At 52.5% G+C, this 25,996-nt stretch overlaps 1 long non-coding RNA gene across 3 annotated transcripts; it reads left to right on the forward strand.

The window, feature by feature from the left end:
* Window positions 1–447: 447 nt before the first annotated feature.
* LOC140849204 (uncharacterized) lies at window positions 448–12,720 on the forward strand. 3 transcript variants are annotated; one of them, XR_012130901.1, is made up of 5 exons: window positions 448–715; window positions 798–1,036; window positions 1,383–1,578; window positions 10,855–10,975; window positions 12,662–12,720. It is a non-coding gene; the product is annotated as an uncharacterized lncRNA (long non-coding RNA). The 3 variants fall into 3 exon arrangements; XR_012130899.1 differs by lacking the exons at window positions 10,855–10,975; window positions 12,662–12,720 and adding an exon at window positions 5,286–5,573; XR_012130900.1 differs by lacking the exons at window positions 10,855–10,975; window positions 12,662–12,720 and adding an exon at window positions 2,644–5,261.
* The last annotated feature ends 13,276 nt before the right edge of the window (window positions 12,721–25,996 follow it).

The following is a 25,996-nucleotide window of genomic DNA, read 5'->3' on the forward strand; positions in this document are numbered from 1 at the left end:
GGGTGCGTGAGATGGCTTGCAGACCCGTGCTTGCTGTGAGAGGAGATGGCGGCGCGCAGGGCCCTCCTTCCCCTCCCGCCCCTTGCTCTTCTCCTGCCCGTCCCCCACCCCGTCCCTTCCTCCCTCCCACACTCTCCCCCTTCCTCCCCTCCCTCCTCCCTCCACGGAGATGCAATGCTACATCTGACAGTGCCCTAAGCTTTAAATCTTGCGCAGGCACATCTGCTGCCTGCAGGTAAGCCTCCCTGGTGAGCCTGCCTCCCTCCTTCTGGAAAGAGAAACAATGAGGAGTGTGCTTACACAGCACCCCGCCCCCCACCATTTGCACAGCACACCCCGTCTCCAGTCTCCCGCATGGATCTTCGTGCAATTAATTAATATTGCATTCATCAGACCTTAGTCCGTGTTCTTATAATATAGAAGGATTTACAAAAATCCTGCCAAGAGAGCAGTACTAGGCTCCGGCTTTCTGGTCTGGGGGTACGTAATGAGGCTCTGTGATAATGTTGCTTTGCTTCTCAGAGTCTCCCCGCCTGGGGAGGCGGGATGTTAGGCGCAGCACGCTGGCGGCGCGCGCAGAAGCCCCCACAGCCTCCTCCTGGCGCGGGGCCAGGCCGGGCCATGCCGGCCCCTTCCTGGGAGTGCGCTCAGCTCAGCCGCAGGACTGGCGTGGCAGAGGTGCACCCTTGCGTTTCAGGGCGGCTCCGCTCCGAAGGTGGGGCAGATGCCCAGAGGGAGCGTTGCCAGTGCCCCCGCCCTGTGCCGTGTGTCTAACTGCCATCTGCATTCCGTTGCAGCTTGAGGACTTCGTTTGCCAACCACCCGACAGAGTAACGGGGACGGAGCCGTGGCACCTTCGGGCGGTAGACTGTACTCTTTGATTGGAGGGGAATGATCTCAGTCAGAAGTCCAGCAGGGTGGGGGCTGGGCTGTGGAGGGCGATTCTGCACCCCAGGGAGTGTTTCTGGGCAGCGAATCCCATCGGGGGTGCCCCTGGGCAGCACTGGGCTCAGAGCCTGGACAACGCACGCACGTGGTATGTGCACAGTCTTGGGGGGACCCTGAGGAATCAGTCAAGACTGTTCTTTCAATCAAGCCTCCCCCGGCCCTCCCCCGACTTTAGAATAAAGCCCAGATATTTTGGAGGGGGAAGAACAAAAACTGGGGGAAGGGCCGTCCAGAGTGGCAAAGGCCAGGCAGAGGCAGGTGGGCCAGGCCAGGCAAAGTGCCCTGGGGAGGGGAGGGGGCAGGCTGGGGTGACCCAGGGCCCCTCTGCCCCTCTCGGGGGCCCGCGTGCTGGGGAGGCTTCTTCCTTCTCTCCCCACTTCCCGCCCCCTCGCCCCTCCGTCCTCTTCCCCCTGCTCTAGCATTTCTTTCCACAGAGCTTCATGTCTTTGCCCCCTGGCATCTGTGTCACCTGCCCCGCCCAGAAGGCAGTCGGCCCAGCCAACTCTCCTGTGTTCCTAAGGAGGTGGACGGGGCAGGAAGAGTCTGAAAACACCCGGGATGTTCAGGGTGGCGCCCTCGTCCCCCCTTGGCTGTCCCACACTGGATGACCACGAGCCGTTATTACTCCAGGTGTGCAATCTCTTCCCTTCTGCCGCCCCTTCCCCTGGCGCCCTCCTCCTCCCACAGCTTCCAAGGGTGGGTGGGGACACTGAGGAAGGACAGGTCAGGAGGGCAGAGTGACCCCTGTTGGGAAGGAAGGCCTGTCCACTACTGAGTGGTAGCAGCTGCCAGGAGGCAGAGCATGGGGACCACCTGGACCCCCCGCCACCCACCCCCACCCAGGGCTGCCCTAGCCAGGGCCAGGGCCAGTGAGGCCATCCGAGGAAACTTCTGGAAAGGCAGCTCATACAATAGCAGACAGCATCCTGGGAACAGGCAGGGGCATCAGGAGGCTAGAACAGGCACATCTGCTCTTTGCCTCCATGTGAAGCTTGAAATACCCAAGGGACAGTGGTGATAAGAGCCAGTGAAACAGACGTGATGACCTTAATACATAATACGGGGCTGGAGTTGCACACACAGATGGGGCCACTGCAGACCGCCGGTCTGGGGACCCTGTGGTGACAGAGTCTCGGGAAATGGGTGCCTCCCTTTCTGCTGCCTGGGAGGGATGGGCCAGGCAGGAAAGCAACGGTCGCACCCTCCCAGCTGTGCCTGGCCACTGCCACTCTGGGTGCACCTACTTTTAGCCATGCTTTGTTCTAAAGTGGGGGTGCAGGCTCCAGGGACCGTGCCCTTGGCAGTGACTATCCCACCAGTCCTTGGAGAGCCGGGAGGGATGATGGGGGTGGCTGCCCGGCATCATTAGGGGGCTGTCTGTCTCTCTGTCCACTGCTGGCATGGCGTGGCTGGAAGCCAGGATGACAGGGATTAAGACGTTTCCGGGAGGGCTGGTGATTTGGCCCGACACATGTCAGATAGGCACTGGCCTCTTGCCTGCACCCCCGGCTGCTCTGGGAGTGGGAGACCCGCCGCTGAGAGCTGAGGCTGGCTGCTAATGAGCCCGCAGAGGGGCTTCCCGGGCCCCCCAGGAGCGGGGGAGGAGCAGGAAGGCTGCCCTCTCCCCAGCACTACTGGCCATCTCGTGGGGCATCTAAGGTTGACACTGGAAGCCACTTGCTCCCCTCTCATCAGGACATCCTTCAAGTCTGGAACTTCCTGGAGTGTTTGCTCTGCCTTTGAGATGTTTACTTGAAAAGTCACCTCCTGGCCTGTTTATCCTCCAAGATAAATAAAGCTGGTGGCTAGAACCAGCTGTCCTCCCAGGAGAGCTCCTGGAACTGCGTCCTGCCCAGGTGCTCAGGAAACCCTACCTGTCCCTGTGACGTGAGTTTGCAGAAGGATTCCCTTATGGACTGAACGTGCACCCTCACAGAGCCACGTTAAACCCAGAAGCTCAGCACCTGCAGGTGGGAGTGTCTTCAGAGAGAGGGTCTTTGAAGAGGTGACTACGGTTGAATGAGGTCACTGAGGGTGGGCCCTCATCCAAGAGGAGTAGCGTCCTTCTGAGAAGTGGAGATCAGGACACAGGCATGCCCAGAGGGACAGCCGCATGATGACGCGGCGACGACGGTCACCTGCAGGCCAAGGAGAGGCCTCAGCAGGAACCAGCCTGCTGGCACCTTGGCCTCAGCCTTCCAGCCTCTAGACTGTGAGGAAGTAAATGTCTGTTGTCCAAGCCCCCTGGCTGGCGGGCTTTGTCACGGCAGCCCCAGCTGACTGGTACGGAATCTGTTGGAAAGTATGAAGCCAAACTGTGCTCCTGAAAGATACCTGAGAGGTCCCTAAGGACCCTGCTCTGGTGGGGGTGCCGCGCCTCTGTGATGTGTGCAGGTGGGCACCGAGCTATTTTCCCATCAGTTTTCAAACTCCAAGCCCCCACCCAGCACATTTCCTCCCAACAGTGTTTTCTTAAAACCTGCTCTTTTAAAAAGGTATTTATGCAACAGATAAACATTTAAATACATGTTTAAAAAGCAATTAGGACTATATTCACCTGTCAGAGTAGGATGGTTGGTCGAGCTTGTGTTTCCAGTTGGTTGGATAAATAATCAGCTTGAGTATTTTTTTGAATCTACCTCCTGCTGTAATTATGTATTTACCTTTGTGATACTGTCGTATTGTTCTCAGTTTTAACTACTAATGGGAATGAAATTATTCCTATAAAAGAGGAATGAATCCGATAGAAGATTGCCCTGCCTCCCACCCCCTTAGTATGATGGTTTGATGTAGATGCAAAGTCCTGGGGAGCAATGGGAGCCGTGCACGCCCCTCCTCCTGCCACCTTTCCTGTCTGTGACCCACTTGCGGGTGAGGCCCCCCCTCCCGGTGTGGGGAGCAGAGGATGTAGCCCTGCCACCCATGTGGCCCCAGAGAGAGCGCTGCACACGTCTGGTGACTCTGTCGGCGTCCGGTGGTGCAGAGGTCCACTCTGGCCATTCCCACCTTGAAGGGCAGCTTCTGTCCCTTCCTGTCCACATGCCCTGTTTTTGTTCCCACAGCTGTTAGCCTGTCGCACGAGGTTTATAATTACCTCCCTGATTTGCTTACGGTCTTGCTTCCCGACTCCATGAGGTCAGCACTTTGGTCTGAGTATGGGTGTGTCCCCAGGGTCTGGCTCACAGTGGGCCCTTGGCACATATCAGCTGCATGGAGGGGTGGCGGGGTGCCTGCTGTCTTATGGGCTACATCCTGGGGAGGCTCAGAGGATGAGTTCAGGTCCCAGGCGCAAGTCGGCCAAGGCTTGACTGTCCCTGTGTCTCTGCCTCCTGGATTCTGGGTAGTGTATCCATCCATAGTCTCCTTAGAAGATAAGGAAGCCAGGACAATGGCCCAAGATGCTGGGAGGGGGTCCGCAGTCCTTGGAGGGCACTGGGGAAATGCTGGGGCAAAAGAATCCAAGTTGTGGATCAAATTTGCAAATACTCTGCACATCATTTTTAATGTAACTGATTCGTGGTGGGATATTAGCAGTCTCCCCTCGGGGCCCAGCTTCCTGGCCTTGGTGCTTGGGCATAGCATTTGCCATACCCGCTGCTGGCAGCCCTTGGCAGAGTCAGGCAGCTCTGCCCCGAAGAACCTGGGGCTTCGGAAGGAAGTGACCTTGAGGTTTCAGAAGCACAGGAGTCCCTGACACCCCGCTATTTGCTCAACATCCCGCTACCTTTTCCCAGGTGCCTGGCACCTCCTGGTCGATTGTTCCTTAGGGCTGGAAGCCGGTGTACTTAGGGGAGGAAGCGCATCATTCAAACTTGCCCTGGAGTGTGTGTAGTATAAACAGCCGCTCTGGGATCCTTTCTGAGAGAGGGGTGTCATGCAGAGGCGCTGCAGCAGGCTGATCATCAGAGGGGCTTCAGCCTGCAGATTCCCAGGCCCCGCGCCAGCCTGCAGAGCAAGGGCACCCGTGCGGCCCAGGCTGCTGCTGCTACACACGCCGCTGGCCGGTGACTGCTGTGCAGCTGAGGTTAACAGGCTGGAGGAGAGCTGGATGGGGAAGGGGCGCCCATTCCAAGCCTGGCCAGGGACCCCCGAAACAAGGGCTTTTCTGGCTTGCTGCCTTGGAAGGAGGGACAGAGCGGTGTGACCTGCCTCAGAGCCTCAGGGTTTCCTGACCTCTCTCATCTGATAAAGGCAGGGGGTTTTGTCAGCAAAGAGTAAATCAAAATGTATTCCCTGAACTCAGAACTCCTTGGGCTGAGACCACAGGCTGCAGGCTGGAGCACAGGGAACCATGGGCTCTGGCCTGGCCCCTCCCTGCCCCTTTGCTCTTCTTCCAGGGTCTGAACTCGGCAGCCAGGAAAAGCAGCGCCCAGAGGGTCTCTTCCATGAGAAGCAAGATGTTGATGCCTGACGCCCTTGCCTGGGGATGTAGGCAAGGAGACGGAAGGGGGCCACGTGTCATTTACGGAATGCAGCCAGAGTTGGGGGTAGCAGCCCCTCAAACACCACCCTTGGCTTCCAACATAGCCTGAGGGGGTTCTGATCAAGGAGTCCTTTCTGCTGTGTATGGTGTCTTTACATTAACCACTTGAGGGGAAAATTTAATTTGTAATAAATCTATTACAGTGGAAGTCCAACTGCTCCAGTGGCTATAAAAATTAATACCTTATCCTAAACATTATTATATAGCTTTTAAAATGAATTGACTTGGGGTTGGGTTCCTGGTTTGGCCATTATTAGTAATTAGTGTAATCAAATAGCATCACCATATTTCCCCTCCTACCCGAGGCCCTCTGCTGGCCTCACCCCCTATGTCCTGTCACAGACTGGATTTCATTGAGTGATCAGACCTGTAAACTGGATAGGCTGGGTTGAAACTGTCTGCTGCCTTCAATGGCTGAGAAAGAGGTTCTCTCTCTTTTCCTGAATGGTCCATTTTGCTCTCTTTTTCTTTCAAAGTCCTGTGCATTCTTGGGTGTATCATGATAATTTCCCCTCTTGCCAGAAACTGCAGAGTGGATAAGGACTCTGGCGTCTGTTTGGGAAGGGGGGTTCCTTAATCCGGGACTCAAGGGGATCTCCTGAGGGTGTCAGGACCACCTGCAATTGTCTGGAAAACACTGAGTCCACATACCTGGATATACATTTATTTTCCCCTGAGGAAGCAAATCAGTAGGTTTCAGCAGAGGTTCAAGGGGAATCCACGTCCCAAATAATAGAAGCTGCATTTTTAAAAATTAAAGTATCATTGATATATAATCTTATGTGTTCACATGAACAACATTGTGGTTTCAACATTCACCCGTATTATCAAGCCTTCCCCCTCCCCCTCCACATTGCAGTCACTACCAACGTAGTCAGATGCTACAGTGTCATTACTTGTCTTCTCCGTGAATAGTACCTAACATTTACTGAGAAGCAAAATAGGTCAGATAGCCTGAGGTCCCTATCCCAGTGTTCATGGACCTGTTCGGGTCTGAAAAGAGCATTTGGGAGGTCCAGGGGCTTCCATGAGGCAGAGTCACATCTTTAGTTTCAGGACACTTTTACTGAAATTTAGCACTTCCCCCCATTCTAAATGGAATCAACATGCCACGTGGTGTTCACAGCTATTTCTCCACCACATTAAAGCTGCAGAGAGCTCAAAATATCTTTACACTCATCATTACTTAAACAGAGTATTATTAAAACCAGCAACTATACTTTATTTAGTGTATTAATAAAGAGGCACATATGTTACATCTTGGTCTTTAAAAAAGTATTTTAAGAAATGATATTCAGGGTCATCAGTTTCCACTGTATTTCTACACATTTCCTTTTAGGCATTTAAAAATATTATTCTGAGATGAGGTCCATAGGCTTTACCAGATCAAAAAGGCCATGGCAGAGCCGCGGTTAGGAGCTCCCGGCATACAGCCAACTACACCAGCCCGTGGAGGTGATGTGTCTGGATTTGAACCCTGCTCCCGCCTGCACAGCCGTCTGGTCTGTGCTCTGATGGCTCACTTTGCAGTGGGAATAACAGCCAGCACCCAGGGCACTGGGCTGATGAGAAGTAAGCGCCCAAGGTCGCATAGCTAGGAACTGGTAGACTGGGGCAGAAGCTATGGAAAGACAGTCTTTACTCCTAATGCCTGGACTCTCTGGGGTCTCAACTTAATGGTGCTTTCAGTTAAAACACAGGCTGTGGGTTGTTGATTAGGCCTCTGAGGGCACATCATAAAGAGCAAGCCAGCTATCTTAGGGGAGGGGGTGATGGTCAAGGCATGACAAGGTTTGCCTGCCCATGGGGAGAGATCTGTGTGCATAGTACGATGTTGAGGACAAAGAAAACACAGTGGTTATTTTCAAGTCATATAAATATAGTTACATATGCACACACATATATCATATATATACATACATGTAAGTGTAAGTCCCAAGTGGAAAGTGACAGGACCACACTCATTAAACACAACAGTAGATTTGCGACAGAGCTGCTTCTCATCAGGGCAACTCTACATAGAAAGCTCAAGGATTTGCTCCTTTGGGTTTAGGATCATGTCACTGGAGCACGGCTGGAGAGGCCAGCTGGTTGTGAACGCCTTTAAAGAAACGCTGTTGAATTATTTTCAAGCACCTGTGGTTGATGACTCAATATACTCAGATGTCTCCAAGTTACTGGGGAAGGGCTAATGCAAGCAGCTAAATTTACTTTGCGATTGGAATTTTAGTGCTTTGTGTGCATGTAAATAGCTCTTATAGCAGATGTACTGACAGACAGCAGGTAAACCAGAATTTCCCTGTCATCTGGAGTATGCTGCTAAATTGCTTAGATAACTCCTTAATTCAAAGAAAAGAAACTTCACCTTAGCCCAGATGGGAATTTTGAACAAGAAGTATCTGAGTTAATGAGTGTTGAGGGCTGACATGGTGATATCCTTTGCCATCAAGGGCCGAGGTTGAGACTGACCGGATGTGTTGTTCTGGCTCCCCAGGGCTGTGCAGTGACCCCAAACTTAGTGGCTTCAAGTGATGACAACATTAATTTTGCTCATGGGCTCAGTGGGGACAGCTTTTCTCAGCTCCATTTTGCATCAAAAGCTGGGGCTCGAATCATCTGAAGGTCTGGCCACTTACAAGCCTGCTGTTTGATGTTGGCGGTCATCTCCGTGTAGCTCGGGCTTTCTCACCAGGTGGTGGCTGGCTTCCAAGGATGAGTGTCTGAGAGAGCGAGGCAGGCAGGAGCGGTATCACTGCCTGGTTTTCCCTCTGGCCTACAGCTGCCTTTTCCTCTGCCCTAAGTGTCCCCCTATATTCCGTGCAGCACCTCCTGCTTCTCCAGAAGGGCTGGGGTGGGTGCAGCCTGCCTGGACGACCTGTTGACCTCAGGAGAGCCCTCACTCTGCCGCTCTGAGGAGACACTGAATGGCTTCACTCAAGACATGCCTTTGCCCTTCAGTGGGACTGTGACAGCTGGACCCCCACGTCAGCAAGGCCCCTGAGGTTCCTGAGGCCCAGACCCTTCCCTAATGCCTGGCCTCGTCCCCAGCCTCTGTAATAACTGCTTCCTCTCACTGCCCTCGTTTCTCAGCAGTTCCAGGCCCAGCCACAGCATCTCAAGCTTTGTCGCTTTCTCTAAGGACTTGCCTATCAAGGCGAATTAATTTGAGGGGAAAAGGGGAAAAGCTCTCAATGTGAATTTAAGGTAAAAATCTCCAGGATCTGAAGAGAGCGGGTGTGACAGCCGGCGCGGGCCTCAGGGACCCTAGTGGGGAGGTTCACACAGGTGCTGAGCTGCGCGCTGACCCCTGCAGGGGACGCCCCTGCTGGGACCAATTAGAATCTCTCTTTCTGGGCTGGGCTCATTTGCATAAACCCTGGGCGCCCAGGACAAATGTTCCAAAAGGCCTCCTTTTCTTTGCTACATGAGGAAGGTTCCTCTTCTTGCAGCTGTCAGCTCGCACACGGCTTCCCTACAAGCTTTTGCTGGCCCCTCAGACCAGCTGCTCTTACTTGGCTGCACCGGGGGGGGGTCTCTGCCCACCCCATTCACACACCTGAAGTCACTTGTAATTATGGGTGAGGGCTTCCTCCCAGGCTCCAGCGGCAAAGACAAGGGCTTTGTGTTATCACCATTGTGGAGCCAGTGCCTCGCACCTAGCAGGTGTTATTCATTCAACAAATGAACGCATTTCCTCGCACAACACCTGCTTGCCTCCTTGTCAGTTGATGCTGTACAAGGCTGCGGTGGGCTGCTCAGAAGGCTAGCCAGTCGGTATCTTCTTTAGCTCTTACCATGGCTACGTCTCTCTGCTAGTTTCTGGGCCGCCCCATAAGAAGCTTACAGATGGGCTGGGCAGATAAAATGTGAGTACATGAAAAGATTATTTTTATTTTTGGAAAGTTGAAATGTTTTAGACCAACATCCCAGGAGCCTGTGGAGTTAGGCCGGAGGTAGAACAGGCTTATCCAATTTGGAATTGCTGAGAGAGTTCCAGAAAGGGCTTAATTCTTCATCCTTTTCTATTTAAAAAACTGCAGTGATTCCAAGATGCTGAAGTTAGGATTAGAAATGTCGAATGGTGTGTTGGAGCGAGAGAGGGGTTTGGAAAAGGGTGTAAGGGGAACTTTGCAGATAATGCCAGAGGGGCTGGCTCTGGGGGCTGTGTGGGCAGGCGTGGTGAATGAGTTTGATTGGAACACTGTTCATGAGACAGTCGGTTCATATCCGGGCTCCCGTTTCTTAGCTGACGGTGCATGCAGCTACGGGAATTCCTGATACAAATGGCACATGATCGGCGTGTTCTCAGGTGCTGCCTGTATCCTGGGGAGCTTGGCAGAAGGTGCTAGAACTTTTAACGAGGAGCAGACGGTCCCCGAAGCTGGAGGACCGTGAAGGCAGTGCCTCCATGGTGAGGAGAACAAACGCTGCCAGTGTGGGAACGTGGAAACACAAGCTACGACGTGTCTCCCCAGGAGTTCTTTTCATTTCCTTCCCGGGAATCCTAAGGATCCGGAGGACTAGGGGGGCAATTGCTCTGAGCAGCCACGAGGTGGCAGTATGGAATCAAATCCCTGAGTGTGTGCAGTAACTAAAGGACTCTGTCTGGGGTTACCTGGAAACGGGGCATGCAGCCCCATGCACGCTGGGAGTTAGGGCAGGAGCAGAACGTTCTCCCTTAATTTACTTGACCCGGGTATTGAGCTGAGAACATGTCCTCAGTCTCTTAGGTTGGGCAGCTCCCCTTGTACGGAGGCTTTGGGGTGCTTATTCTCTGGGCTGGGGACATGCTGATAAAAAGTTAATTTCTATTTGCTGTTGCTCAGTAATTGGATGAACATGAAAGCAATTAAATATTAAAACATACAAACAAATAACTAAGTCACTGTAATTAGCCAAAGTTTGATCACTGTCATATTTATTTAAGAAGAGGTGATATGTCTCAGCAGGTGACATTTTAAATACCCTGGGCCTCTCTGGTGTTCTTTGCAGAACGCTGAATAATGCACAGAGAATTTAATTAAACCCTGTTGTAAATCAGCTATGATGACAGGGAAGTGACAGCCACATGTTGAAACGAGAATTAGTCCACAGCAAGGGATATTAATTAACTCCTTTTCTGAAGGCCTTTGGTACAGAGTGGCATTAAAAAAAAAGAGACAGCAACAGCCAGTGCTTTGACATGGGGAGGGTGCTGTGCCTGTTATTATTTTCATAATTATCATTATTATTTATGGCTGGGATTTCTTCAATGGCTAAAGTGCAGCTAATGATCACAGTGCTGCACAATGAGACGAAATAGTTCTTTCCCCAGGAGCCACTAGAAACAGGTGGAAAAAGCTGCATGAAAGGATGCCAGGGGCTGCAAGAGTACCTTTGGAAAACAGGAGCCTTTTTATAAGCAGTGTATTATTCTTTTGCAGATTTGGACTCAGAGAACATACAGCAGGAAGTATCTGCACAGACCTCAGAGCTGGGAGGGCACATGGAGACCCCCAGCCTAACCCTACTCGCCTTGGAGGAGCGGAAACGGATTTGCCCAAGGTTAGGGGTTTATTGCGACTGGGTCGGGGTGCAAGGTGAGCCCAGGTCTGGGTCCACAAAGTTTCCATTAACTGCCTCCCCTGGGGCTTTGAAAAGCAAACCGCAAAGGATGCAAATGTGCTGGGAATGGAAAGAGGCCGCTGCGAGCGGTGGGGAATGGGAGCAGCTGCCTGTTCCTCCTGCTGAAGCTACTTGTGCCCAATGGAGACACGCGGGGGGTGGCATGAGCCCCCTGCACGGTCTCTGCTGGCCTCAGCCCTGGGGGTGGGTTTGAGGAATGGCTTTGCCCATTCTTTGCTCTGCTGTGAATACAAACCCTGGGCAGATGGGGTGTGTCTAGCCCAGCAGGGAGGGAGATGTCATCGCTCAGTGAAGAAGTGACTCTCCACGGATCGTGAGGCCACCCCCTGCTTCCCAAGGCCTTGCCTCGGCGCTCTTTCCTTTGGTCAGTGGGAACGGGGCCAGGGAACAGGCATTTCCCTCCACCAGGAAGCGCAGTCACAAGGAGGTGTGTGGATGACCTATCTGTGTACAGAGTCCTGGGCACTTGCTCAAATAGCCTAATCAGCCAAAGCAGGCACCATGGTCCAGGGACTGTCACCCTATTAGCTCCTTGCGTTGGTGATGGACGGCTGTATTAACCAATCAAGAGCGTGAAAGGTTGGGCTGTCAGTTGCTATGGAGACAGTCCTGAGTGGTCCTGACCCCAAATATAGATGACTATATGGCTTCCTGAACGTTCTAGAGCATCTCCCTGAATGTCCCACAGAGACGAGAATCTGGCCACAAAGAGGTTATCAGGCCCCAGCCATTATAGCCCTCCCCAGGGTCAGAAGTGGTTGGTCCAGATAAGATCCTGATATTCAGAGAGGCGGCTCCCCGGGCCTCCGGTGTTTTGGGGGTGAGTGCACCCTGACAGTGGCCCCAGATGCTGGGTACCCCACCGGCTCTTGGAGACAGGGCAACTGGATGTGGACGTGGGATGGTGCAGAGCGCCTTCTGGCAGCATCTGAGCTGCATCTGTGCTGAGAGGAGATGCCCCAACATCCGGTCAGTCTCGTTTGAACGGTGGTGTCTGGAAGGTCAGGGACTTAACAGAAGCTTAGCTTAATCCCTGGGCCCAGCAGAGCTGGGTCAAGGTCACTGACGTGGAGGTGCAGGGCCTCTGACTTGTCGTGGGGACCCCGTTGTAACTGGGTCGGCCAGAACCTCGAACACGAGGCAACAGCATTTTTGCTGCTTCCAAACGAAGTCTGGTTGACAGAGTCAGAGGTGTGGGTTGCTATTTTCAGTCTGGGCCGTCCTTCCCATCGGTGGTCTGCAGCACCTGGGAGCCCACCTGTTCTGTGGCCTTGGGGGATGTCCTACTGGGCCAGGCAAGGGTGGAAGAGCAGTGCAGCACAGGCCCGGAAGGGAGAGGGGGTCTTGCCCTACAAAGCCTGTTATGAAGATGCCCATCATTATCCAAACACGAGGGGATTCTGCGGCTGCATAAATCTTCACACCTTTCTTGGGAATTCACCAGGCCCATTAGCATAGTCAAGGCTCTGAGCAGTCCTGCAATGCAGAATCCTATTGAACTTTGCTTGATATAGTGAGTCCCACGTTTATATGATCACCTCCATTTTTGTGGTTGTTCATGGCACACTGTGGTGGGCAGAGTAACAGCCACCTCCTAATCCCCAGAACCTGTGACTGTGTCATCGTACCTGGCCCAGGGGACTTCGCAGATGTGATGAAGGTAAGACTTTGGTGGGGAAATCTTTCTGGAGTGTCCTGCCACCTAATTAAATCATGAGTCTTAGAAGCAGAGAACGTTCCTGTCTATGCTCAGAGAGAGATGCCACGCTGCTGGCTTCGAAGAAGCCATGAAAGGCAGTGGCTTCTAGAAGCTGGGAAAGGGAGGGAAACCCATGCTCCCTGGAGCCTCCAGGAGGAACACAGCCCTGCCCACACCTTGACTTTAGTTCAGCAAGACTCATGTCAGCTTGGGACCTAAAGAATTTGTAAGATAAGAAACTCGTGTAATTTTAAGCCACTCAGTTTGTGGCAGTTTATGGCAACAATGGAAAATGAGGACCTGCACCTATTACATGCTGACATCATTCTGGGAATGATGCCTGACCAGTAATCCAATCAAGCAATTAAAAATGATTAATTGATTATCGCCTGGGTACTGGGCCCTGTGGGTCAAACCAAGTTGCCCAAGACATGTTTCCTGTCCGTGAAGGGTTTGACTTTCACTTGGGAAGACAGGACATGCACAGATAAAAGGGAAATAGTAACCGTTTCTAGGGTATGCTTGGGCCAGGAGGGACATGCTGGAGTTGTCACTTGAGGCCCCGCGTAGAGGTGGTGGCCCAGGGCAGGGGCCCCTTGGCGAAATCGTGCTGCAGGGTTGGACCTTCAGCCTGTTCACTGGTGATTTGCGGGCCATGTCTTGGCTCAGAGAAGATGTGGTCTGGGTGAGTTAGTGCGTGGTCATGTCCCATGTAATTCACATACCAAGGTAGGAACCCAAGGTACTGGCTGACAGAGAAGAAACTGCTCGGCCTCGGCTGCAAGACTTAAAGCCAGTGCTGGCTATTGGGTGAGGAGCAATTGCAATCCTTCCGGCCCTGCCTTACCTGCAGTGAATACAGTGAGGCTGGTCCCCTGCTCCCCAGGTGGGGGCTCCCAAGCAGGCGCTGTCCATCAACCGCCCCCTCTGCCCACCCAGCGCCATCCTGTGGTCTCTGTGAGCATCCCGACACCTTCCTGGGCCGCCTGCACCCTTGCTCTCCCAGGCATGGGCCAGGCCCAGCTCCTCCTCTGCAATGCCTGTCACCTTCCTGCCCTTTCCTTGGCCTGGCTTGGGGTTCTAGGGTCCCTGAGGAAATGGCGACAGCTGGCTAGTTTGAGCCAATGCAGCCAGGTGTGGCCAGTGGCTCCCAGAACTGACCTGGGTGTTTCTCTTGGCTTGGGTGTGGGTGGTTCTGCAGGGGCCGGTGGGGTACCTCCCTTTTCAAAGCTCTACATTGGATTCTAATGGGCAGCCAGGGCCGAGACCCCAGGGAAGGTTCTGGAAAGGGCTGGTTCAGAAATGGGGAGATTTCTCTAGAACGTGCCCTGCTGGGAGCACTGTTTTAGGAGCACAGATATCAGACTCAAACCAGCCTGAGCCTGGGTCTTGGCTCTCCCCTGACTGTCTAGTGATTTCACCTCCCACAGCCTCAGAGTCTTTTTAATAAAATGGGAAGAATTCCTCCAGTAAGAGTGCCCACCTGAGCCAGCCCCATGGAGCAAGCAGGCTGCGGGCTGTAGGGATGGGAAGTGCTGGACTCGGGTGCCCCCATGTCTCTGAAGCCCCCCTCCCTACGCCTCTCTCAGCGAATGCATGGACCAGCCACCCAGAGAACCTCCGTGCGTGTCAACTCCAAATTCCCGGGGCTGGGCCCCTGAACGTCCATTTGACCTCTGCAGGCGCCCGGAGCCTCGCCGGTCCTCAGGCTGCTGGGAGCCAGGCAACTCTCCTGGATGTGGGGGCACATCCCCCCTCAGGGGGCGGTGCGTCCACTTAATAAGAACAGTGTGTCTGTTTGGGAGCGCAGACAGGGTGGGGGAGATCGGGCTTCCCGCAGCCCCTGCCCCTGGGCCGGGCACCAGGGGCACGGGGGGTCTGCTGCTCTGTAGGGATGGAGGAGGTCCTCTCCCAGCGCTCTGGCCTTGCAGACCTTTCCTTAGACAAACAGGAGAATTTATTTGTTTTCAGCCAGACTAAACAGAGGTCAAAGAGCTGGTGACCCCTTTTCATTTGGAGTAATGGGGTCACTAGGTTATTTGCTCAGGGGCCAGGATGATCCCCACTTGGGGGGGAACTGGCTCTTGGTAGTTAGACCTCAACCCCTCTCCCATCCCGCCCATGTAATCCTGACACAGCAGGCAGCCTGTGACGCGCTGCTAATGACACTGGCACCGCTTCCTAGGTGGCCGCCATCAGCCCCCTCCCGACATGCCTCTCTCTCTCAAAATCCCCATCTCCCCTATCCTTCCTGCCTGCCCCCTGCCCCGCCTTTCACCTAAGCCGTCACCACTCCTGGGCCCGTGGTGACTAGTGCTGGCTGGATGACCCACAGGATGTTGGCTCATGACGATGCCCTCTTCTCCCACTCAGCTGCCACCTCGATGGATGGCGCAAACCCAGGGCAGGGAGCACTGGAAAGGTAGGAGCTGGCTGGAGAACATCAGACTCCGGACTCTAAATGAAGAGTTTCAACCTGCCATCAACACTTGTTCATGGTAGAAGAAAAAAAAGGGCTATGAAGTTGTCTAGGGAGACCAGACATACAACTGTGGAATACATCGTTCTGGAAATATTGTCACTGGTATTAATTACTTGGCTTGACATTAGCACCTTGACTTGGTCACGTGCCACATTTGTTGACAATAGGCATTATATTCCTAGTACAATTTATATTTTAACGATTATATTATATTTGAATGATGCGGTCCATCTGATCCACTGAATGCCTTTTTTATCCCATCAGGGTTATTTAGATATAATTTACATACAGTTAATATTCACCCTTGTTTGTGGACGGTCCTGGGAGTTTTGATGAGCACTTACAGCCTTGTAACCAGCACCCCTGTGAAGATGTATAATTTTCCCCTTAGCCCAGACCATTCCCTCATGCCCCTTTGTAGTGAAAACTCCCTTCCCCTTGGTCTCTGGAAACTCATGACCCATTATCTTTCCATGCAGTTTTGCCTTTTCTAGAATGTCCTATAAGTGGGATCATATAGTATGTAGCCTCTGAGTCTGGCTTCTTTCATGTAACATGATTCACTGAGATTCATTCTTGGGTTGTTCCTTTTTATTGCTACCTAGTGTTCCACTGCATGGACTGACCTGTTTCTTCATCCATTACCATTGGAGGACATTTGGGGTGGTTCGGCTTTTGATGACGACGAATAAAACAGCTATAAACACTCACATACAGGTTCTCTTTGTGGGACACATCTTTTCAGGATGGCTTGCTAGGGGGGGCGGGGTATAGTAAGTGTATGCTCAGCTTTACAGGAAACCTCCTAACCATCTCCCAGCACGGCCGCCCCACTTTGCATGCCCACCAACAGTGTGCAAGAGTTCCACATTCTCACCAACACTTGTTACAGTCAGATTTTTAAGAAATTCTAGCCATTCTAGTATCTGTGTTGTTATATGTCACTGTGGTTTAAATTTTTATTTCCCTCAAACTAACGATGTTGAACATCTTTCCAAGTGTTTATTTGCCATCCATATATCTTTAGTGAAGTGTCTTTACAAATGTTGTGCCTATTTTTCTAATTGGGTTGTTTTTGTGTTATTAAGTTTTGAGAGTTCTTTAAATATCCTAGGTATGAGTCCCTGAACAGATGTGTGCTTTGCAAATATTTCCTCCCAGTCTGAGGCTTGTCTTTTTGTTTTCTTAACAATGTTTCTTCAAAGAATGCAAGTTTTTAGTTCTGAAGAAGTCCAATTTGTCATTTTTTTCCTCCTCCAATCCAGTATTTTCTCCTATGTTTTCTTCAAGAAGTTTAGGTCTGTGTTCCATTGACTTAGTTCTTATATATATATATATATATTAAATGGTGTAAGGTAAGGGTTGGGATTCACTTTGTTTTGCATGTGGATGCCCGGTTGTATGGCACCATTTCTTGAAAAGACTGTCCTTTTCCCACTGAGAATGCTTGATACCTTTGTGGAAGATAAATTGACAGCATTTCCTTAGTTTTGAAAATTTTTACTTAATGCTTAATACAGTTTGGAAGCCTGCTTCTAAATTGTTTATTTCAACATATTTTCATGTGTTCATAGGCAAAAATGACCCCTCCCGACGATACAGAGTTCCGACCGGAAATGGGTTGGTGGCCGCAGCTACTAAACCAAGATACTTGTTTTTCAATCCCACCTGGCAATTGTGTAAAGTTGTTTTGATTGAAATGTGGTGGTTTCATTTCTGTCTTTCCTTACGTCAATCAGTGGTTCTTGCAATCTTGGAAAGTGTTGCACACTTCATCTTTTAATAATTGAGTTCAAAACCCACAAAAGTGTTCATATGAAATAGTTCAAACAACTTGTTTGGAAATTGCTTCCAGGCCATATACACAGGTAGGAGATATTTTTTAAACAGATGGTATGTTGTGTTTGGCAATAATGATGCCAACCTGACTCTACTGAGGACTTTTCACCTTTCCTCCTAGACACTCAACACCATAGAAATGCGGAACGTGGGTAGGGCGAGGTATCGACACATGGACACTAGCCTGTACCAGGATACCTGTGTTCTTTATAAAACGTGATTCCGTGCCTTGCAGTGTTTGAACGTCCTGTTCAACCCATAGCCTTTTAGTTTCTCTAATCTGTTGAAAAGGTTGACGGCAGTTTGCATTTTGAGGCTCTGCATTTGGAGTTTGGGGGCTGGATGTTCTCAGATGGTGTCTCCCAGGTTCCCTGCTGTATCCTGCCGCTGTTGGCACAGTCCTGGCATTCCTTCCTTGGGGAGATCGTGTGTTCCCGAGACTCTTGCTTCTTTGGATCCTGCTGTTCCTCCTTGTGGGTCCCCCAGGGCCACGGATGGAACATGAGCGAGGCCATCCCTGACGTGGAGCTGCATGCATGGGTGAGCTCGATGGACAGCACTGGAGAGCTTGTAGTAGGTCTCTGGGGGGTCTCTGGGGAGGCCAGCCTGGGGATCCTGTAGACAGCCTCACTGAGAGCCTTGCCCCCTTAACCTGGCTTTCCAGGACTCAGAGATGGGGCTACTCAGCAAGCCTGTGTTGGCATCAGAGTGCTCAGCCTGTATGCCCTCTCCAGGTGCCTGTGGGTCCCACCTGAACTGCGGCTTGCATACTTCTGCAGTGGCTCCCAGCCTTCATGTTAGGAACCTGGGTGGGAGCCGCTAGGATTCCCAGTACCAGTGAGTGCTAAGTTGGTTTGCTCTGGGTCCTTTTCCCTCCCGTATAGCATCTCACTTCTTGGAAGGGTTTCCCGGATGCCTCACTGTACTCTGGCTTTCCTGAGTTCTACAAAGCCCTGGAACCTGTCTGTGCACAGCCAGCACGTGAGTGTGGGAGTTTACGAGCTCTGCAGGCTTAAGGGCTTAGGCATCCTGGAGGGAGGTGCTCCCCAAGAATTTCCACGCTCCCCCTTCCTCCTGGGTGGGATGTGGCCGGAGAACACAGAAATGAAGCAGGGAAAAAAGAGAACTTGGTCCCCCACTCTGGAACTGCTGAGAAGCTAGGATTTACTTTGGAGGGGCAGCCCTGGGCTCCCCTTGCCAGGGGCACAGACTGGCTGGCTTCCTAAGGACTTGGCTATATTCATCAGCCTCTCTGCTTTGACCTGCCTGGATGCTTCCTTTTCTCCAGTGGAGAAAATAGATCTTGGAGTTGCCCAGCTTTTGAAGAACAGGCTGAGTTGGGACCATCTAGTGGTCACCTTCCCCGAGGGGGCCTGTGTGTACGGGAACCAGGACGTCCTGATGAACAAGAACCATGGCAGTGATCATGGGCGTGTGCATGTGTGTGCATGCGTGTGCACACACGTGCACATCTTCATCTCTGAGCCCTGCCCTCAGCAGGTCCGGATGGCTGCTGGTAGCTCCTTGGGGCTCCATGCTTTCTTGGTCATATCCAGTAAGAGACCCTGTTTTTTCTGAGCCTGCGTTAATTGGGCCGGATCAGTGCATGTAGAGTACATTTGGACCAGTCACTGCGGCGAAGGACGGGAGATGCACTGATTGACTTAGTCTATGTCATGTGCTTTGCCTCCGGACCCAGGAGTGGAGTCAGGTTCTTGGGATCCGTATAAATGCCCAATTTGAGAGGTGAAGGCTATTGGGAAGAAAGCATAGGTGCTAGTGAGGTGCCCAGGAGGGTCTGTTGTGCTAAGGTTAGGGAGACCAACGGCAGATGTCTGAGTACAGCAAGGCAGGTGGCCCCTGGAGCCAGGGTAAGGTCGCCTCGGAAGGTGCAAGCATGGAGGCTCCCTGGCCCATGGGCTGTGGGTGTACCACCCATGTACACCAGCATAAGGATGGCCTGGGCCCAGTGACCAAGCAAGGCTGGGATGCGGGGGCACAAAGACAAAAGCCAACCCTGACCTCTAGGAAGCTGGTCAAAGCGTCCCTGCTCCTGGGCAGCTCAGTGCCCCACCTCTGCCCATCAGTGATGTCCTTCTAGCTCTGGCCCTCCCCTCCATGCTGAGAGGGGTTCTTTTAGTCAAAGCAGTGCTTGAGCATCGGAGCAAACCCCAGCGGGGCCCCCGTGGTAAGACCAACTGCCTCTGCCCCACTCCTCCCCCCTCTGCACCCCTCAGAGGTGCACCTCTTCGAGGGTTTCCTCCAGAATTCCAAGTCGGATGCTGGCTTCGGGCAGCGTCCCTGAGGCCTGGCTAGATGATGGGCTGTGGCCCCTGTGCCTGCCCCCTGCCCACCCCAAATGCTGACTGTTACTGTTTAATGCTCCTGTTTGTCTTGGCAATGGAATTTCCATCTACTGAAATTCTTCTGCGTCTTGCTGTGTCTGCATTCGGCTTACTGTGATGCTGGGATAGATCATGGGATAGACGTCCACAGCCACAAGGTTGGACGCTGCTTTCAGAGCCCAGAGCTGCAGTGTCCTCCTCCATTAACTGTCAATCTAAACTGCCTTCTGGGGGCATCTGGGGCATCGAGTGGGCTAATGCCCATCGGCAGTGTGTGTGGGCGGCTGTAACAGAATAGCACATGCTGGGAGCTGGAGCAGCAGACATATGTTTCTCCCAGCTCTGGAGGCTAGAAGCTCGAGGTCAAGGGGCCAGCAGATTCAGTCTGGTGCATAGACAGACATTCGCTGCATCCTCACAAGGCAAAGGGACAGGGAGTTCCTGGGGTCTCTTTTACATGGGCACAAAACTCATCACGAGGCTCTGCCCTTCACGGCCTGACCATGTCCCACAGGCCCCACCTCATCATCACATTGGGGGTTAGGGTTCAATCTATGAATTTCGGGCGGGCACAAACATTTGGTCTCTAACACACATCAAGAGCTTAGCCAGGTGGGGACTCTTGATTTGGGCCCAGGGTGTGGAGCCACCCTCCTGGCTATCCCCTGGCCGGGGCCACAGCCCAGAGGAGCAGAAGGTGGTGGTGGTGGGAGAGGGAGCGAGAGAGGGAGGGTCCGGGATCTGGGAGCCTCTTGTGTACCCAATGCAGCCGCAGTTAAAAATAGAACCATTCTTTGCAGAGATTCTCAAATGACACCCACCAAGTGCCCATTAACTCATCAAAGTGGTGATTCCAAATTGATTATTTCGAGTGTAAGACATAATAACATGTTCATCATGGGAAATAATTAGCAGTGGAGAGGGGCCCAGGATGGCCTGCTGCCTGCCTGGCTGGCTCCCCCCCACCCTGCAGCCAAGGGGTGGGAGAGGGTGGGCTCTCACTGGAGGAATCTGTGGTTTAGGATTAACCCTCATGCTGCGGCCCGTCCCCTCCATCTGCCCCGCTGGCCCAGCCGCCTGTCCTGGGCAGGCTTGGGGGCCCCCCCTCGCCAGCCCTGGCTGTCCTCCAGCTCCAGTTCGTGCCACCGAGCGGGCAGTAATCGGCTGGACTCCAGCTGGGAGCCTGGCTCTGCTGACACCCGTTTCTCACTCGCACCTTCGCACCGTTGCCGTGGAAACCAAATTGCTCGGGCAGCATTCCGCAGTGACACACACACACACTCCCCACCAGCAAATCAAGTGCCACAGGCACTGTCTTCACACCCCCACCTTCCCCATAGCCCCTGTGCCCACCCTGTAGGTTTGGACCCCACAAAGGGTGGCTGGAGATGCCCACCCCGTCAGGGGGAGAGGAGCTGTCTCCTGGCAGAGCCGGTCTGCTGAGGAAGCAGACCCAGCAGTATGTTTATGGGCGCTTGGATGGGAAATGGCTCCTGCGGGTGTGCAGAGCAGGCGGCTTTGAGCGGGGATGGGTTCTGGAAGCATCCCAGATGCCCTCGGGGGCTTTGGTGCAGAGCCGCATCCTCCAGGGGACAGGGAAACCTGCGTGGTGGGCTTCCTCAGTTCTCGTGCCCCCTGCCTACCTCACTGCACTTCGTGCCTCAGGAAGAAAGCATTGTGGCAGGAATATTTGGGAGAAGGCTGTCCCCACCCTGGGCGGAGACAACCACATGGCAGGCAGGGCCATGCAGTAGATGTGGCCCCGGGCCCCAGTCCAGGCCTGCTCAGCTCCCAGGGGAGTCCTTAGGACTTGCCTTCAGCTGGAGAGAGTGGCCTCCCCAAAGTGCCCGGCATTCCTGGGGCGGCCTGTGCCCATGCCGGGCCTGTGCAGGGGATGCAGGCTGAGCCGTGCCTCCCTGGGGCAAGTTCAAGGGCCAAGCACTCCAGAGCTCCTGGCAGGGCTGGCTGAGGCTCTGCCGAGGCTGCACAGCAGCTCACATCTCCAAGACCTCCTGTGCACGAAACTCGTCTCCCAGCTTCCCAGGACCCTAACCATGACCGTGTGGAGGTGTATGATTTCTGAGCACCTTCTTTCCTTCCATCCCTCCTTCCAAAACCCTTTGAACACCTCCCATGATGCTGTCAACCAGACAGACAAGGTTCCTGTTCTTGTGGAGCGTCTGTGCTGGTTGGCAGAGACAGAAAAGAAATAAATAGTAAGGAAAATATCCAATAGAGAGACATGCTCTATGAAGTTAAAATAGGGTGAGGTGCTAGAAACTGGCAGGGGTGGGAGGCTACTTTATACAGGGGGTCAGGGGGGTGCCTCTCTGGGGAGGTGACTGCTGAGTAACAAGAAGGAGCTAGCCTTCTGAAGAACTTCCCAGGCAGAGGACACAGCAAATGCAAAGACCGTCAAGGTGGGGGCACAGGGACAAAGAAAGGCGCCTGGGGTGGAGCAGGTGGGGAGGGGCTGGGCCTCTCAGGGCTTCCCCCCCACACAGCAGGAGTTTGGGTTTCCAAGTGCCATGGGAAGACACCTCAGGACCGTTTAAGTGACCTGTTGTGCTGAGAGTTTGTGTTATTTAATTTTGTAATTGTTGTAAAATACACATAAAAGTTACCACTTTAACCATTTTTAACTACATAATTCAGTGGCATTGAGTGCGTTCACACCTATCTGTCTCCAGAACTTTTGCATTTTCCCAAGGTAGATCCCGTCCCATAAACTCTGACTTCCTGCTCCCCCTTCTCCCAGCCCGTGGTAACCTGTATTCTACCTGCTGTGCCTATGAATTTGGTTACTCATAGTACTTCACATAAATAGAATCACATAAATAGTCTCCTTTCGTGACTGGTTTATTCACTTTGTGTAACATCCTCAAGATTCATCCGTGTTGTAGCGTGTGTCAGAATTTTCTTTCTTTTTAAGACTGAATAATATTCCTTCGCATGGATAGAGCACGCATCCATACATCCACTGATGGGTGTTTGAGTTGTTTGCACCCTGTGGCTGTTGTGAATAATGCTGCTTTGGATGTGGGTGCATCACAGAGGGCTTCTGAGCCAGGCAGCGACATGGCTGTATTTGTTTCAGGCAGATCTCTCTGTAGATGGATCAGTGGTAGGACAGCCAGTCCGAAGGCCAGTGAGTCGAGGGTGGAGGGAGTAGGTGTCAAGAGGAGAATGATACCCTGGGTACTAGGACGCCACAAGCTCGAACAGGGTGTGTGTCAGCGCCATCTTGCCCACCCTTTTCTAACAGAAGATTCGTTTTTTGCCTCCTTATAAATTTCACATAAACAAGATCACACAGTTTGCACCCTTTTGTTTCTAGTTACTGTTAGTTGACATTACATTGCATGTGGTTGTAGATTGCTTAATCTCATTACACAAACTAATCTGTTGTGTGCAGATGCTGCAGTATATTTACCTATCTTATTATCAGAGGATTTTGGGCAGTGTGCAATTTGGGGTCATGCTGAATAGTGCTGCTGCAACACACATTCTTGTCATACATTTTGGCAAACATAAGGACATTTTTTGTGGGTGTATGCCTGGGAGTGTATCTAGTAGATACTGTCAAATAGTTCTCTAAAGTTATTGCACCACTTTATATTCCCACCAGTGTGTAAGAGTTCTAGTTGCTCCGCATTCTCATCAACATTCAGTTATGTCAGGCTTTTTCATTATAACCATTCTCATGTGGGTACTACTGCTCTCCACTGGTGGATTTAATTTGCATAGCCCTGATGACTCGTGACTTCCCACATGTTTATTGACCATTGTCACTTCTATGAAGTACCTAATCAAGGTTTTGGCCCATTTTTTATGGTAGATTGTCTTTTTTCTTATTGATTTGTAGTTCTTTATATACTATGATGGTTTTTTGTGTCACCTTCACTGGGCCATGGAATGCCCAGATAGCTGGTTAAACATTACAGATGGGTGTGTTCGAGGGTGGGTCTGGAAGAGATTAGCATCTGAATTGGTGGGCTGAGTAAAGCGCCCCAATCCAATCTACTGAGAGTCTGAACGGAACAAAAAGGAGGAAGAGGGTGAATTACCTCTGCCAGGTTGAGCTGGACATTGATCTTCTCCTGCTCTGGATGCTCCTGGTTCTCAGCCTTCTGATCCAGGCTCTAAGTGACACAATTGGCTCTCTGGCTCTAGGGCCTTTAAACTACCCCACCGACTTCCCTAGGTCTCTAGCTGGAAGATGGCAGATCATGGGACTTCTTAGTGTCCATAATCATGTGAGCCAATACCTTAGAATAAATCTGTCCATGTATGTGTATATAAGGGAGAGAAACGGGGGGTCTTCTCCAGTCTGTGGCTGTGACTTGCCCTTCCATTCTCTTAATCATGATTACTATTGTGATGAACAGAAGTTCTTCATTTTAACACAGTTCAATTGGCCAGACATTTCCTTTACAGTTTTAGGGCTTTGTGCTGCATTAGCAGTCTTGGGAGTCTTCCCCTGCATCGAAAATGCAGTGCAGGTGTGGACTGCTTCCAGCCAGGACAGCCCACTGAGGCCCAGCACCCACGGTTTTTACTGGGAACTGGGAGAACGTCATTTCCTTGTGAAATTATGTCATTTTCTTGCCTAGGATTTAGTGCCTTTCACTTTTGTATGTTCTGCCAGCTCACCTAGAATTCAAGTGGGATTTAAACCCCTCAGGTTGCTTTCCCAGCTGGGAGGAAACCTGGAGTTTCACCAAGGAAGTGTTGGAAAGAGAGTAACAGCCCTGGGTTTAGCTCACGCCCTTTAGGGGATCTGACGAGAGCCTCGGTCCCTTCTCTGGGGCACACACATGTGTTCCCACAGGGGAGGGGTCTGTGGGCCTGGGGGCTCCAGGCCTCCTAAGCTAAGCCTCTAAAGTGGCTTTTAAGCTGAGAAAGAGCACTTGGGAAGGGTGGGGGCCCTGCTCTCCCAGGGTGGGGGCAGCAGCCCTGTAGTCCCGTGCCAGCTCTGCCCAGCCTCCCCAGGCGAGCTCCCCACCTGCAAGGGGAACCCCCAGATGCGCCAGAGTTTCCCTCGGAGCTTGCCACCCTACTCAGCACTTGAGCCTGTCCTATCGGTTGGCCCTCCCATGATCCTATGAGGTAGATACACTGTATTCCTGTTTTTCAGAAAGGAGACCCAGAGAGGGTGATTGCCCAGTGTCCTATAGGATTGGCACCCAGGCCATGTGGCCCCAGAGGCCTTAGCCTTCCACTGTATCTCAGATGGACTTCCTGCCAGAAGTGCCCCCGAGGGCACATTCCCTCCGTGATGGCAGCCCCTCGGGAAGGCCTGGAAGCACTCTGACCTGCCATAGAGCTAGTCATTTCCTCATGTCCCTCAACACAGTCCACCCTCCCAGGCGCTGGTCAGAGGTCACTCCCAGGCTATGGCCACCTTCCTGTTGGCGTCAGAATTACTTGTACTTGGTAACCTGCTTCCTTTAGCTGTATCTCCAGGTAAGGTTTCTCCTTCCTCTGACTGAGGGTTTGGGTGTCTGTAGGTAGCAGAAGGAGACACTGTAGTCAGAACACATAATGGAACCCCCCAAGCCCATGCGCCAGCCCCCTGCAGAGCGCACACTGTCTTGCTGGGTTCTCGTGCTTTCCTGAGGATGGTACTTAGTTGTGCCATTTTCAGGTAAAGAAATGGAGGCTCCAGGGGTTCCGTAGCCTGCTCAAACCCAAGGTAAGGGTGACAGCTGGGGCTGGAACGCAGCCTGGTGACTCCAGATCCTGGCTCTCGCCCACGAAGCTGCGCTGTCTCCCCTTGGTCCTTCCCAGGGGGCGCCGAGCAGCCCCTGAGGCCCTATCGGTGCAGCTGCGTGGATGACAGCTGGCCTTTGGGTGTGGCAGCTGTTTCTCAGGTGTATGGTATTAGGAGAAGGACTCCTGTAGGGTGGGTTCACAGAGCCTGAGAGGGTCGTGGTGGGAACGTCCAGCTTGGTCTCCAGGTGAGGACAGCCTCCCCTTGCTGCCCCTCTCACCCTGCGATATTTCCTTCCTCAGGGTGCTACCATGCCCTTCTCATTCTGGGGGTTGTTCTACCATCTGGGTTTGCCTGCTGGCAAGCTCAGTTGTAATATCAGTCATCAATAAATTCATTTTGTCCTCGGCTGCTCTTTTGTGGCAATTTTGATAAGAACCTGGGATGCCTGTGATTCCCCCAATGTGGGCTGGCAAACCCATTCATAATTGGTCGCCCCCATACGGAGACGTCCGTACACAGCAGCTCGTAGTGGTCGCGGCAGAGACGGTAGCCAGGATGCCCACAGGCGGGGTCATCTCCACTTCCTCCCACCCCCCTGCTGGTCTTGGTCTCAGCTGCCTGTGACCCATTCCTCTCCCTTTACCCTCTCCTTCCACAAAAACATGAGGCTGGCAGAGACGGGTAAGTTTCCTCAAGGGAGGAACAACCTAAGACAGGCACAGTCACAGGGGGGCCATCAGGTGAGAAATTGGGGATCAACAGAGGTGAGGCTTAGAACCACACACCCCCTGTTTTGAGAGAAATCTGCATCCGTGGATGTTTTGCTGCCCTTGTCTAGCTTGGATTAATACTTAGTCCA

The sequence above is a fragment of the Manis javanica genome, chromosome 4, assembly GCF_040802235.1.
Source record: "Manis javanica isolate MJ-LG chromosome 4, MJ_LKY, whole genome shotgun sequence".
Taxonomy (NCBI): Eukaryota; Metazoa; Chordata; class Mammalia; order Pholidota; family Manidae; genus Manis; species Manis javanica.